This window comes from Camelus dromedarius, chromosome 17 (genome assembly GCF_036321535.1).
Source record: "Camelus dromedarius isolate mCamDro1 chromosome 17, mCamDro1.pat, whole genome shotgun sequence".
Taxonomy (NCBI): Eukaryota; Metazoa; Chordata; class Mammalia; order Artiodactyla; family Camelidae; genus Camelus; species Camelus dromedarius.
The window spans coordinates 40,520,747-40,532,936 of record NC_087452.1 but is presented as its reverse complement, the minus strand read 5'-3'; the positions used below and the strand labels follow the sequence as shown (position 1 = coordinate 40,532,936).

At 39.5% G+C, this 12,190-nt stretch overlaps 1 protein-coding gene and 1 long non-coding RNA gene across 5 annotated transcripts in view; one reads left to right on the top strand and one right to left on the bottom strand.

Moving 5' to 3' along the window:
• The window catches only part of MOBP (myelin associated oligodendrocyte basic protein), a 42,639-nt gene extending 39,559 nt beyond the window's left edge, over nt 1-3,080 (top strand). For all 4 annotated transcript variants that reach the window (XR_004142382.2, XR_004142383.2, XR_010384910.1 and 1 more), the window contains 2 exons: nt 956-1,038; nt 1,156-3,080. The gene's annotated coding sequence lies outside the window, so the exon portion shown is untranslated. The remainder of the gene's footprint in view (nt 1-955; nt 1,039-1,155) is intronic.
• LOC135323362 (uncharacterized) overlaps nt 1-12,190 on the bottom strand; it is a 172,388-nt gene that overhangs the window by 48,719 nt on the left and 111,479 nt on the right. The gene's annotated exons all lie outside the window — the stretch shown is intronic.

Sequence of the window (12,190 nt, the reverse complement as noted above, 5' to 3'; positions counted from 1 at the left end):
ACATTAGGAAAGTTACTCCAAAAATTCAGTCCCTATGGATGCCGAGATAGCGTGGCAAATGGGGAGGCAGAAGTGACTCGGGGGTTAGGAGATCCAGGTTCTAGTCTAGATCTGTCATGAACTAGTTATGTTACTCCAAGCAATTCACTCTGTGGTCTTTGATTTACCCACCTATACAATGAAAGGATTAGATTAAAAGACCTTTATGAAATCTTCCAGTTCTAAAATTCTGTGATTTACTTGGACTATGTTGTCTTTGGCTTGAATAAAGAAAACATAGATATAACACAGGGACACTCAGATTCACGTGGTTTCTGTGCTTATGGTGAGAGAGCACACAAACTGAGATGCTCTATTTCCCAAGATGGAAATTGTTGGCAGGTGGAGCCTATTCAGAGTTTATCCACTGATGGACAATGCTTTTATCTGTTGCTTTTTCTGGTTGCCTCTGTCTTCCATCTTTCACAGTGGTTGGGCTACATCTTTTCAGTCCGCACATTCCATCTGCCCTCTACCACTCCTACACCTCCAGTCAGTAAAAAAATGAACTCTGAGTAGAACTTCTTAGAGTGTCCTCCCCCACCGTCCCTGCTCTTTCTCTGTCTCTCTCTCCCCCTCCTTATTTCTTCCAAAAGCTCCCTTTCAAAACTCTCAGATGCAAGGAACCAAAACAAAGAGGATGCATCTGCAAAGCATGGAGAGGGCAGGACGGAGAGTGACCAAAGCGATTTCTGTCTTTCTTAGTTTCTGTGCCTCCTCTTTGGACCAATCATGTGAACAGAGGGAATGAGTTTCTAGGATGTGCCCAGCTTCAGACATCTACCATCCCTTCGGTCAAGGAGCAGTATCTATTTCTGAATAAGGTGGGGGAGGCCAGTAGAGGATGCATGGACACAACCATTGGGAGAATAATATTGAGTTCGAGTTTGACAGGTTTTTTTTTTAACCCCAACAGTATTTTGAAGATATCATCCCATTGTCTTCTGACCTCTATAATTGCCATGAGAAATATGTTGTCAGTCTACTTGTCCTTCCATTGTAAGTAAATTGTGCTTTCCCTCTGGTTGCTTTTAAGATTTTTCTCTTGGTCTTGGTGTTCTGAAGTTTCACTACGATGTCACTAAGTATGGATTTATTTTTATTTTTTTTGCTCAGGACTCAAGTTTCTTCAATCTGAAGATATATATCTTTCTTCAGGGATATGTAAAAACAAAGATAATGTTGAACAACCATTGTAATGGCAAAAATTAAAAATTATCAAGTGTTGGAAAGGATGTAAGCCACTGATGAGAATTCATAAACTATTACAACATTTCTGGGGTACTAGCAAAACGGGATATTCTATAACCTATGATCAAGTAATTATAATTTTAGGCACCAATCCTGAGAAAACTTGCATTTATAGAAAGAAAAAAAAGATACATGTTCAGTGAAGCATTGTTTGCCATTGGAAAAAGAGAGAGAAAGAAGTTAATCAAAATTTCCATCAACAGAATGAATGAATCGGTAATGTAATATTCATAAATGAAACCCTGAATAGCAGTTAAAACAAACGAATCAAATATACTCATACCAGGTCGACAAATTTGGAAGACAAAATGAGGAACATAAAAAAGCAAAAAGTAGATGGTAAATACAATATGATGCCCTATGCATAAATTTTAGCCTCCCACAATGCTATAATTGTCCCAAATGCAGAAGCCATATGATCTCACACTCCCTCTATAATGCAATAGAATTTTTAAAAAAATGACAACAGAATAAAAGGCAATCCAAGAAATATCTCTACTCTTGGAAATCAAAAAGAAGATTTGAAATAATTCCGGTTTGGAGAAATAACAGAAATTAAAAGCTATGTAGAAATGATCAACAATGTATTAGCCAGATACAAATGCGTCTGGGGCGGTAAGGGAGATGAATGATCAACCTGGGGTCTCTCCAAGGTTGTAAGTCTTAGAAAACAAAAATACTTGTTCTGAGTCAGTTTTTAAAATCTGGGCTGTACTGGGCTTCTGCTAGTTTCTGACATGGGGAAGGGGGGAGGAGCTAGAATATACCTCCCCACCCCCCAACCTTCCTTTAGTAAGAGGTAAGAAAGCACAGTAGAAGATACTAGAATGTTGTAGAATGTGGAGGGATGTAAAAAGGGCAGTATTAGATGGAGGGAAACTCAGAGCAAAGGTGAGCGAGGGCGTGGGGTCAGTTTTGTGCTGGGAGCTGGGGTGGCCATGCACAGGCAGGTGCCTGAGACACCAACAAGGCCATGGATCTGTGTCTTTGAGTGAACACAGCCAGACCTAGCCAAGCTTGAAGGGCAAGTGAGAATACAGGGGCAGTGCCAGAGGAAGTCCTGCTCAAGGAGAGGGAGTGCCAGTAGTAGGGAGGAAGCGTCTAGACTCAGATGAGCTCTAGCTCTGAACATCACACTCCTGGAAAGAGGAAGCAGGCCAGGTCCTGTCCCAGGGCAGTGGGAGGGTGAGGCCAGGTGCCTGGCTTCCTCACCTGGGGACGTCACTTCTCTGGGGAAGTGGCAATAAAAAGGCAGGGAAATCGAGCTACACAGAGCCTTCAGGTAGAAATGTTCCCTGCCTACATTCAGGTGCTAAATGAACAATAAAATGAGAACCTCTACTGTGTACAGTTTCCAGTGATGAGATATCTGAGTCCATGCCATTCCTGGGAATAACACTGGGGGTGCCATGACAGACCACTACAGAGAACAAATTAGCCGGCCAGCCCCACTTAGACCCAATAAGGAAATAATATTCCTTTAGTCCATGTTAGATTTTGGCAAAGCCAGACCCCACACTCCAAACTTGCTGGGTTCTGTCCTCCATATTATCCAGAAGACACACAGTTACTACAGAACATGACACTGAGGAGAGAGCATGGTGTGTAGTAATTCATATAAAAAAAAAACCCCTGTATATCAGCACAGAAATGTTAATAACTAGAAATTGCTGAATTCTCTATGTTGTCTGTTGTGGAAATAAAGCCCTCTGGGGATGGATCAAAAACATCTGGAAATTACTTGAAACTGGTGAATAACTAAATGGAATTATAACTAAAATGCACTCTAATCCAATTGTATTTTTTGTCTTTTAAGGGTTGGTTCCGGGGAGCACTATGCAGTAAATATTACAAAAATTACAAAGCTCCAAAAGTTACTCTATGTAAATTTGTTTTTTTTTTTAAATACTTAACCAGTATCTATTCAATGCCTACTAAGTGTAAATCAACCTTTTTTTTTTTTTAAATGGAGGTACTGGGGATTGAACCTAGGACCTCGTGCATGCTAAGCACGCACTCTACCACTGATCTATACCCCTACCCTCCTCTATGTAAATTTCTTGAGTGGGAATTCTCAGCCATAATGTTTGGCATATCACTCTGATAATTCTGCATGTCAGTTGATTTTTACGGTCTGACATTTTGACCCGTTTGGGGAAAACTGAGATATGTACCCAGAATTGTCCCAGTAAATGCTTAAAAACTGGCCTTCTGGGTGGAAAGTCCTGATTGATAGTGTTTGCCAATTTCCATGGTGTAAATACTCCCACTATGGCTGATTGCAAGCTAAGAATGGGTATCCTGAATGCAGAATAGGAAAGAGATGTGCACAGTCGATCCTTGAGAGTTGGTACAGGCCACTGTATATACCCCATGGAGCTGGTGTGAAACTACAGGTTTTTACTAAAAATGTTGTCCCCTAAATACAAAATGGCATGAATGAAAGAAAAAATATAAAGGGAAAATAAATTCAAATTGGGGAGCGCTATTGGAGAAAATTGACAGAGGATTTTTTTATAACTTTGAGAAGTGTTATTTGTCTATATTCTACATTTTATTATTACCTTTTATTAAGCAGATGGGGTACCTGTGTCTCACCTTGAGTGTTTTGACCTCTTAGTTTCTTTGGCGTTCCCCTAGATGGAGCCTAGGGTTTCTTTCCTTTCAGATATTGGTGCTAAGATGAGGACCGAAGAATCGATGGAAACCACCATGAAGCCGGTTTCAGGATGGCTGAGCTGAGGGTGGAGACGGAAGAAAAGATGTGGAGCCTTCTGAATTTGGGGAGGCGATACTCATATTTACACTTACGGTTTGGTGTGATAACATATTGCTTTTAAAAATTTAATGCTAATGGAAACAAGAAAAGTAAGTTGTTCAAAAATTGAAAAGATGGATTAATAAACTCTTCTATTAGAGTAAGGCAAGAAGAATTTATTACAATCGAGGTTAACTGGAAATACGAAGAACCCCGGGACATATTTTTAAAGGAGGCTTTATCTGTTCTGTCCCTACGGTGATTTATGCCATTGGATATCTTTGCTGCCATCTGCCATATTCCAGTCAGAATGTGGGACAAGTTTATTTGTAGGACTAGTGCTGTGGTTTCTAAAACTATTCTCCAGTGAAAGGAACAAATGCCCTTAGAGGAGAGTTGATTCCATATTTCCGGGCAGGGGAAAAAAAACAATCAGGATTCCTTTGTGAATTCTAGATGTTGAAAGAAAGCAAGGTTGCATTAGGATATCAGAGCATCACAGATTCATAATGATGCAAAGAGAAGATGAAACAGAACTGCCTGAAAAACAGCCTGTCTCTGAAATTGTTTACTGAAAAGGCTGTCTATTGATTAACAGAAATTATGAGAGTCATACACTTATTTTTTTAGAAGCAAGAGTTTGAAAATGCAGGATGCTGTCTTTTTCTATTAGGAGAGGAACCTGAAGCAGGACACATTCGGAAGGGGTATCTATCACAGGAATGATATTGATATTCCAAAGGTCTCTGGGAAATGTGGTTTATTTGCTAGAAAAGGATGCAAGCGGACTAGAGAATTTTTGGTGATGCCAGGGATGACCTTTAAAGGTCTTAAAGGATGGCCGTGAAGAGCTGTCTCTCTTATCTTCCCAGCAGTAAATTACAGTCTTTCCTAAGTGTGGCCAGCAGTGGTTGCACAGCAGACAGAGGCATCCTCTGAAAACTGTGGCGCTCTCTCAGCCAGCACACACGCACGCCTGCAGGTTGTGTCACACTTATGGCCACTTACCCAACAATGATTCACTTTGCACAAGCAGGGGCTCTACATCCTATTTCCATATTATTTTTATTACCACGTGGCTGTGCCTCTCAGATGGCAAATCTGAACCAGCTTCTCTACCTGCAGGAGACTCACCATGCCTCACTACAAGGGAGGAAAATCCTACAGATGTCAGAAAATGTTAGGTGGACCCTGATGCACTGGAAACTTTGATAATCAGACAAACAAGAAAGCATGTTGGTGAAGAAGTATCAAAATCAGCTAAAAAGTAAAAGAAGAAAGAAAAAAAAACATGCCACAGAAATGTACATTTTAACTGAGCTTCTCTTTCTAGGGAGATTTTAAAATTAAGGAAGCATAGAACATAGGTGTAGTAACAGAAAGTAGAATGGTAAGGGGTAAGTTTGGTCATAAATATGTAAGGAAAAACATGCTTGCACTAAACATTACCAAAAGCACAAAAATCAAGTGGAAAAACAGGCCAATATAATGCAAGCTGATGTTTACAAGAACTAAATGTATGATCAAACAAGTGAAAAAAGGTCATTTAAACACCAATTGGTGTTTGTGATAACATCAGGTTCTTTGCAAAATCGGTGTCTTAGACGCATACTATATAGTTTACAAAAAATTAGAAGGAAACCAACAAGCAACAGGTTTATCATCAACAAAGGACAGCACAGTGCCAAACGTGCAAGGAGGTCAAACCCTCCTCCCAAAGGAGCTGGTGGAGGGGCCTGCACTGGGCAGGAAGTCAGCACATGCTGCGGCTGCCTGGTGGGTGGCAGGATGGAGGTGCTGGGTGGAAACCAAGTGGGGTGAAAGGAAGAACAGAGAAAGGAGAGGAGGGTTTGGGGTTTATTTAAATACGTAAGTCCAAGGATGGGTGTCTGTGAGCCTCTGAGTACTGCCCGTGGTCAGGGTCAGTCACGCTGGATTGTGTCAGTCACGTGGGATTGGCGATTTGTTTTACTTACTCTCTTCCGCCCATGGGTGTCACAGTGAGAACTCACCCCGGGGGTTTGTGAGTCAAACTGGACTCCTACTGCTTTAAGCAAACTGCCCTCGTTCCTAACATCTCTGATGGAAAGTTGAGAACGCTGGAGGGAGAGTGAAAAAGGGGAGCTGTCAACATGCGAGCATCAATCCTGTCCTAGCTCTCTAAACCACTGAACATAATTTGTGGCTGTTTGGGGGACCCTGCTCTGAGCAGACAGGTGGCCCTGTGACAGTGGATTTCAGAAATATACTTCCTGTCTACAAGGATACACACTGAAGTGACAAACATACATCTCTTGCACAAACAGAGGGCTGAAGGCTCTGGCAAGATGGGGAGGAGACTGAGTGGAAACTACGTGAGAGTAGGAGAGGAAACGTAGTGAAAATTGGTGAATAGCAAGCAGTGGCAAATTTCAGAAAACATCGAGAAACCAAAACCTCCAAAACAGTGAATATACCCACCTCCCACAGACAGACAGTCAGGGAAGTCCAGCTAATTCAATGCTGAGAAAAATTAAAAGGCGCTGATCCAGCATGAATCAGTGTAAACATAAAATTTAAAAAGGTGAGCAAAATTTATAAGGAATACCAGAAAACCTTGCAATGTGATGGATGAACATTCTAACCAAATACCTTGTTATTAATTTTTTTAAAAAAAAGATAAAAACCTTGAGAAATCAGTTGCCAAGCAGAAATGACACACCCAGGGGAGAAGATACAATGTGAGCTGTCAAATAAATAAATACATAAATAAGAATAAAAAGCAATAACTCAGTACAAAGCAACCTTGCAACGCCCTCATTTATCTTTTAATTAGTAAATTCTATCAGTAGCTATCTGTAAGGGTTCTGGCCAGGAGTCAAAGTGCCTCAGGCATCCCCTAGGAGGGAGGGACAAGTGCAGACCTGCCATAGCACCATTCTTCCCACAAATTTTCTGAAGAAGAAATACACACACAAAACAAACAACTGTGTTTAAAAAAAAACTATTAAAATATGAGTTAGCACCAAAATGTAGTATTTAGAGTAGCACTCTTTATATGCTAGTGTGCCATTGGTACAAAAATAATGAATGTCTATGCACAAAATTACACAATGTTAACATTTGTAAAACTGAAATTTCAGGATATTAAAGCAAATAAAGATCAAAACACCATCTCAGATGACTTTAATTTACGTCTCTGGGTCCATAACAGAACAAGTAGACAAAAAAAGTAAGCAAGGATATAGAAGTCTCAATAATACAATTGATAAAGTAGATGTAATGGACATGCATGGATTGACATTATTCCTGAAAATATAGTTGACTGAAGATCAAGAAATTGTCCATTTTACAAAGAAGACATACAGATGGTCAAACAGATACATGAAAAGAGGCTCAACATCACTAATCATCAGGGAAATGCAAATCAAAACCCCAATGAGCTATCACCTCACACCTGTTAGGATGTCTATGATCAAAATGACAAGAGATTCAAATATCAGTGAGGATGTGGAGAAAAGGGAACCCTTGTACACTGTTGGTGGGAATGTAAACTGGTATTGCCATTATGGAAAACAGTATGGAGGTTCCTCAAAAAAATTAAAATAAAACTACCATACGATCCAGCAATCCCACTTCTGGATATATATCCAAAGAAAATGAAATCACTATTTCAGAGATATCAGTACTTCTATGTTCATTGCAACATTATTTACAATAGTCAAGATAGGGGAACAACCTAACTGTCCATCAATTGGTGAAATGGATTTAAGAAATAGAATATTATTCAACCATAGAAGAGGAGAATCCTGGGGAAGGACGGTGTAGCCCACGTGGTAGAGTGCATGCTTAGCATGCACGAGATACTGGGTTAAATCTCCAGTACATCTTCTAAAAGTAAGTAAGTAAATAAATAAATAAACCTAATCATCTCACCCCCACCAAAAATTTTTTAAAGTATTTTTTTAAAAAAGAGGGAAATCCTGCCATTTGTAACAATATGAATGAAACTGGAGGGTATTATGCTAAGTGAAATAAGCCAGACAGAGAAAGACAAATACTGTGTTAGATCACTTATATGGGGAACCTCCCAAAAAAAGTCAGACTCAGAGAAACAGAGAAAAGGATGGTGGTTGCCAGTAGCTGGAGAGTGGGGGAAATGAGGAGATGCTGGTCAAAGGGCACAGACTTAAGTTTAAGAGAGTCAGTTCTGGGGGTCTAAAGTACAGCACGGTGACTGTAGTTAATAGTACTGTCTTATACACTTGAAATTTGCTAAAATAGTAGATCTTAAACATTTTCACCCAAAAAGTGGGGGGATGTAACTAACTGAGGTGATGGTTGTATTAATATATATGATTGTGGGAATCACCTCACAGTGTAGGTGCATATTAAATCATCACCATGTATGCTCCAAATATATTGCAACCTTATTTGCCAATTATGCCTCAATAAATCTGGAGAAAAATTCTTAATAAATTCCATAATGTTAAAAAACAGAAAACAAAATTTTTTTTAAGTTTTCTTTTTTTGGTGGAGGGAGATAATTAAGCTTACTTATTTATTTATCTATCTTTAATAGAGGTACTGAAGATTCAGCTCTGGATCTCATGCATGCTAAACACACACTCCACCACTGAGCTACAACCTCCCTCTGAAACAAAATAACAACAGCAAAACACAGAAGGACCGTTTCTTCTGGAAATTAGAAATACCACCATCATCATATCTCTCTCAAATGATTTTTTGGTCAAAGAGGAATCACAGAGTCAAATTTCAGTATTTTGAGAAAACAATGAAAACACTATGAATCATAGGGGATACAGCTAAAGCTATGCTTAAATTAAATTCTCATATCAATAAAACAAGAATGAAAGTAAATGAAAGAAGCAGCCTACTGAAATATTAAAAAAAAACTGTAAGTAATAAACAGCAGAGAAACTGGATTGATGAAAGAAGAAAGAAATGATGAATATAAAGGCAGAAATTAATGAAGCAGAAAAGAGAAAACCATAATGTTTTCCCGAATGGTCCACAGAAAGCTTAAATAATGACTGTGCCTTGGGCCAAAAGTGTGTTGCAAGTTTATACCAAAGTGAAGAAAAACACCAAGATAATTCGAATTGCCACTTGCCAACTGAAATTCATTGCCAGCTGGCAACTTGCTGGATTATGAAGAGAATGTGTTCAGTCACCAGCACTTATCAAACTTGTTCCAGTGCTTTGCCAGAGCACCAGCAGAACACCAGGGATGCTGTAGGCTGAAAAAGGGCTTGACTACATATAAATCAAGAGGTATCTTACAGGTACTAGTCCTTTACCTCATTCAGTTATAAACATATTGGTTCTGTGGTTCAACAATTTGGGGCAAACAGCTATGTGTGATGGTTAATTTTACACGTCAACTGGACTGGCCATGGGGTGCCCAGATTAGATGTTATTTCTGGGTGCGTCTGTGGGCGTGTTACTGGATGAGATTAGCATGAATGCTGAACTCAGTAGGCTGCTGTCCTCAGTGAGGGCTGGCATCATCCAATCTGAGAGCACGAAAAGAAATAAAGGTGAAAAAAGTGGGTATTTGCCCCCCTCTTCCTTTTTCCCAACTCACTATCTGGAACATCGCGTCTCATCTTCTCCTGCCTTCAGACTAGCATTTACATGATCGGCTGCCCTGGTTCTCAGGCTTCTGGACTGGGACTGAATCACAGCACTAGCTCCCCTGGTTTCCAGCTGGCAGACAGATCACAGGACTTCTCAGCAATCATGTGAGCCAATTCTTCACAGTTAATCTCCTTTTATATATACGTATCTTCTTGCTTCTCTCAGAACCCTGATTATAATACACTACATATTGTATTCCATTTATGGAGAGTAACTTTAGCATGTTAGAAACTCTGAGGTAGAGTCTATCTTTTTAAGCAAACAGGTTTCTATAATATTGCCCAAACTGGTTTGACCAGAGATCCTTTTTGGCACATACCATCTCATAAATGCTCCATGCAGTGCATGTTGAGATGTGCTGTTTTAGAGTTCACTTGCTTTATAAGAGTTGATTTAGAAAGATGCAAAATATTATTTTAGAATTAGGTAAGTATTTGCTCAGTGGTCAACTTTTTATGTGTATTAGTAACTGTTTATCTTAATTGTCTAATATAACCCTAAAAGCTACTATGTGAATTCTCTTCTCCAGAAAAGAGAGGTCCTCTTCCTGCCAAATTCTTTCTCAAGGCACTCATGTTATTTGGATGACGGTGAAAACCTACTGATCTTTGCTGATAACTGTAACTTTTGTTAGCTAAAGTGTAAATTAGGAGGGATATATATTCTTTATAAACCTGACTTGCCTGACTATGCAGGCTGAGATTTGCAGCTGCAGACTGAGACCCAAGACAGCCGATGCTGTACTTCTAGTCTGATCAGGTCCGAAGGCCTGAGAACCAAGAGAACTGACATTGTAACTTTCAGTTCCAAAGCTTCCAGGTTCAACACCCAAGAAGAGCCGACATTTCAGTTCCTCTCCAAAGGCAGGAAAACTGATGCCCCAGCTCCGCTGTCAGGCAGGAGGTGTTCCCTCTTACTTGAGAGAGAGAGAGGGTCAGCCCCTTCGTTCTCTCTGGGCCTTTAACTGATTGGATGAGGCCCACCCCCACTAGGGAGGGCAATCTACTTCACTCAGTCTACTGATTCAAATACTAATCTCATCCCCAAAACACACAGACACACTCAAAATAATGTTTGACCAAATATCTGGGCATCCTGTGGCCCAGTCAAGCTGACATGTAAAATTAATCATCACGTCAGGTAAGTCTTGTTTTTAAATGATCTAGTTGCAAAGGTAAATGACTCATTAAACAATAATAACTTTAAAAGTCTTCAGTTCTAAAAGAACAAGGGTTATTTCATTTCCCCCAGAATTTGCTCTCCAAATAAATAGCCATTAGAGGGAGCTCTGGTTGCAGCGTAGAAACAAATTATCCTCCATGAATTGATACTGTTAACTCGGAACTTTAAGTTTCCAGGTTTTAATGGAGAGGCTGAGAACATATACTACAAACAAGCAAACAAACTAAACTAAGAAACATTAAGTATCCTTTAACATCAATATTTTGTGTATCTGAACTGAGCAAGACCAGACTTGCTTCATGAAGTACAAGAGCCAAAATGATACCGAGACAAAGCTGGATGGAATGCGACAGGCTCTGGGCTCGAGTTTCAGCTCTGCCACGAAGCAGCTGTGTGCCCTTGCTTCCCATCTCTCCTGACCTATTTCCTCTCCTGAACAATGGAGAAGATGACAGACATTAGAGTTTATCACATCTTGATAACTGTGGATGGGAGAATTCTAGGAGAATTAAAATTTTTTTCCTTCCAAAAGATAACTTTCTTGAAAATGTTATGTTCTTCTAAGGTCACGATCTTGAAAGAATTATTGCAGCCACACTCAATCATATGGATAAAAACACTCACAGTCAAAATAGCTTCTGCCAAGCAGTTTGTGAGCTGTGTTGACATTATATGGGTACCGAGTGAACCCTGTCTTAAAGTGACAGCACTTAACTTTTAATCTATTGCCAAGCCTCTTTTGGATGACTTTTGGTGGGTGTTGTCAAAATGACAACAGTTGACTTATATCACCATTGTACTCATGTGATAAAGACAAATTTTCTCTTCAGCAGAGATAATATGTAATTGGAAAGCACTGTCACGGAACAAGGTTTTAGAATCATAAGTCATTTTGCAAACTGAGATTCTGATTTGACATAAGGAAAACTTTTGCAAAAGGGGAATGTACTTACTACTTTCATTGCATTTTATGGTGGTTCGGAAACAGAAAAGAGGTAGGAGAATTGAATCCTTACTCAGCACCTTCGTGATAGACAAGCTGAACTCCTGAGACCAGATCATAGCAAACAGAAATACACTCATGGATGGTACAAGTTTTGTGTAGATCTTGTTTCTGTGTTGCCAGCTGAAAACTATTTAGCAGCAGTAGCTGGGAAGATTTTTAATCCATTCTCATCATTTGGACTGCACAATTTTATTGCTTGGCTTATTATAATAATGGATCATTATTAAATGAAAACATAGTGATGACTCAGCATGCTCAAAAATAAAAATAAAATAGTAAAAAAAAAAAAAAAACTAGAACAATCCCACAAATAT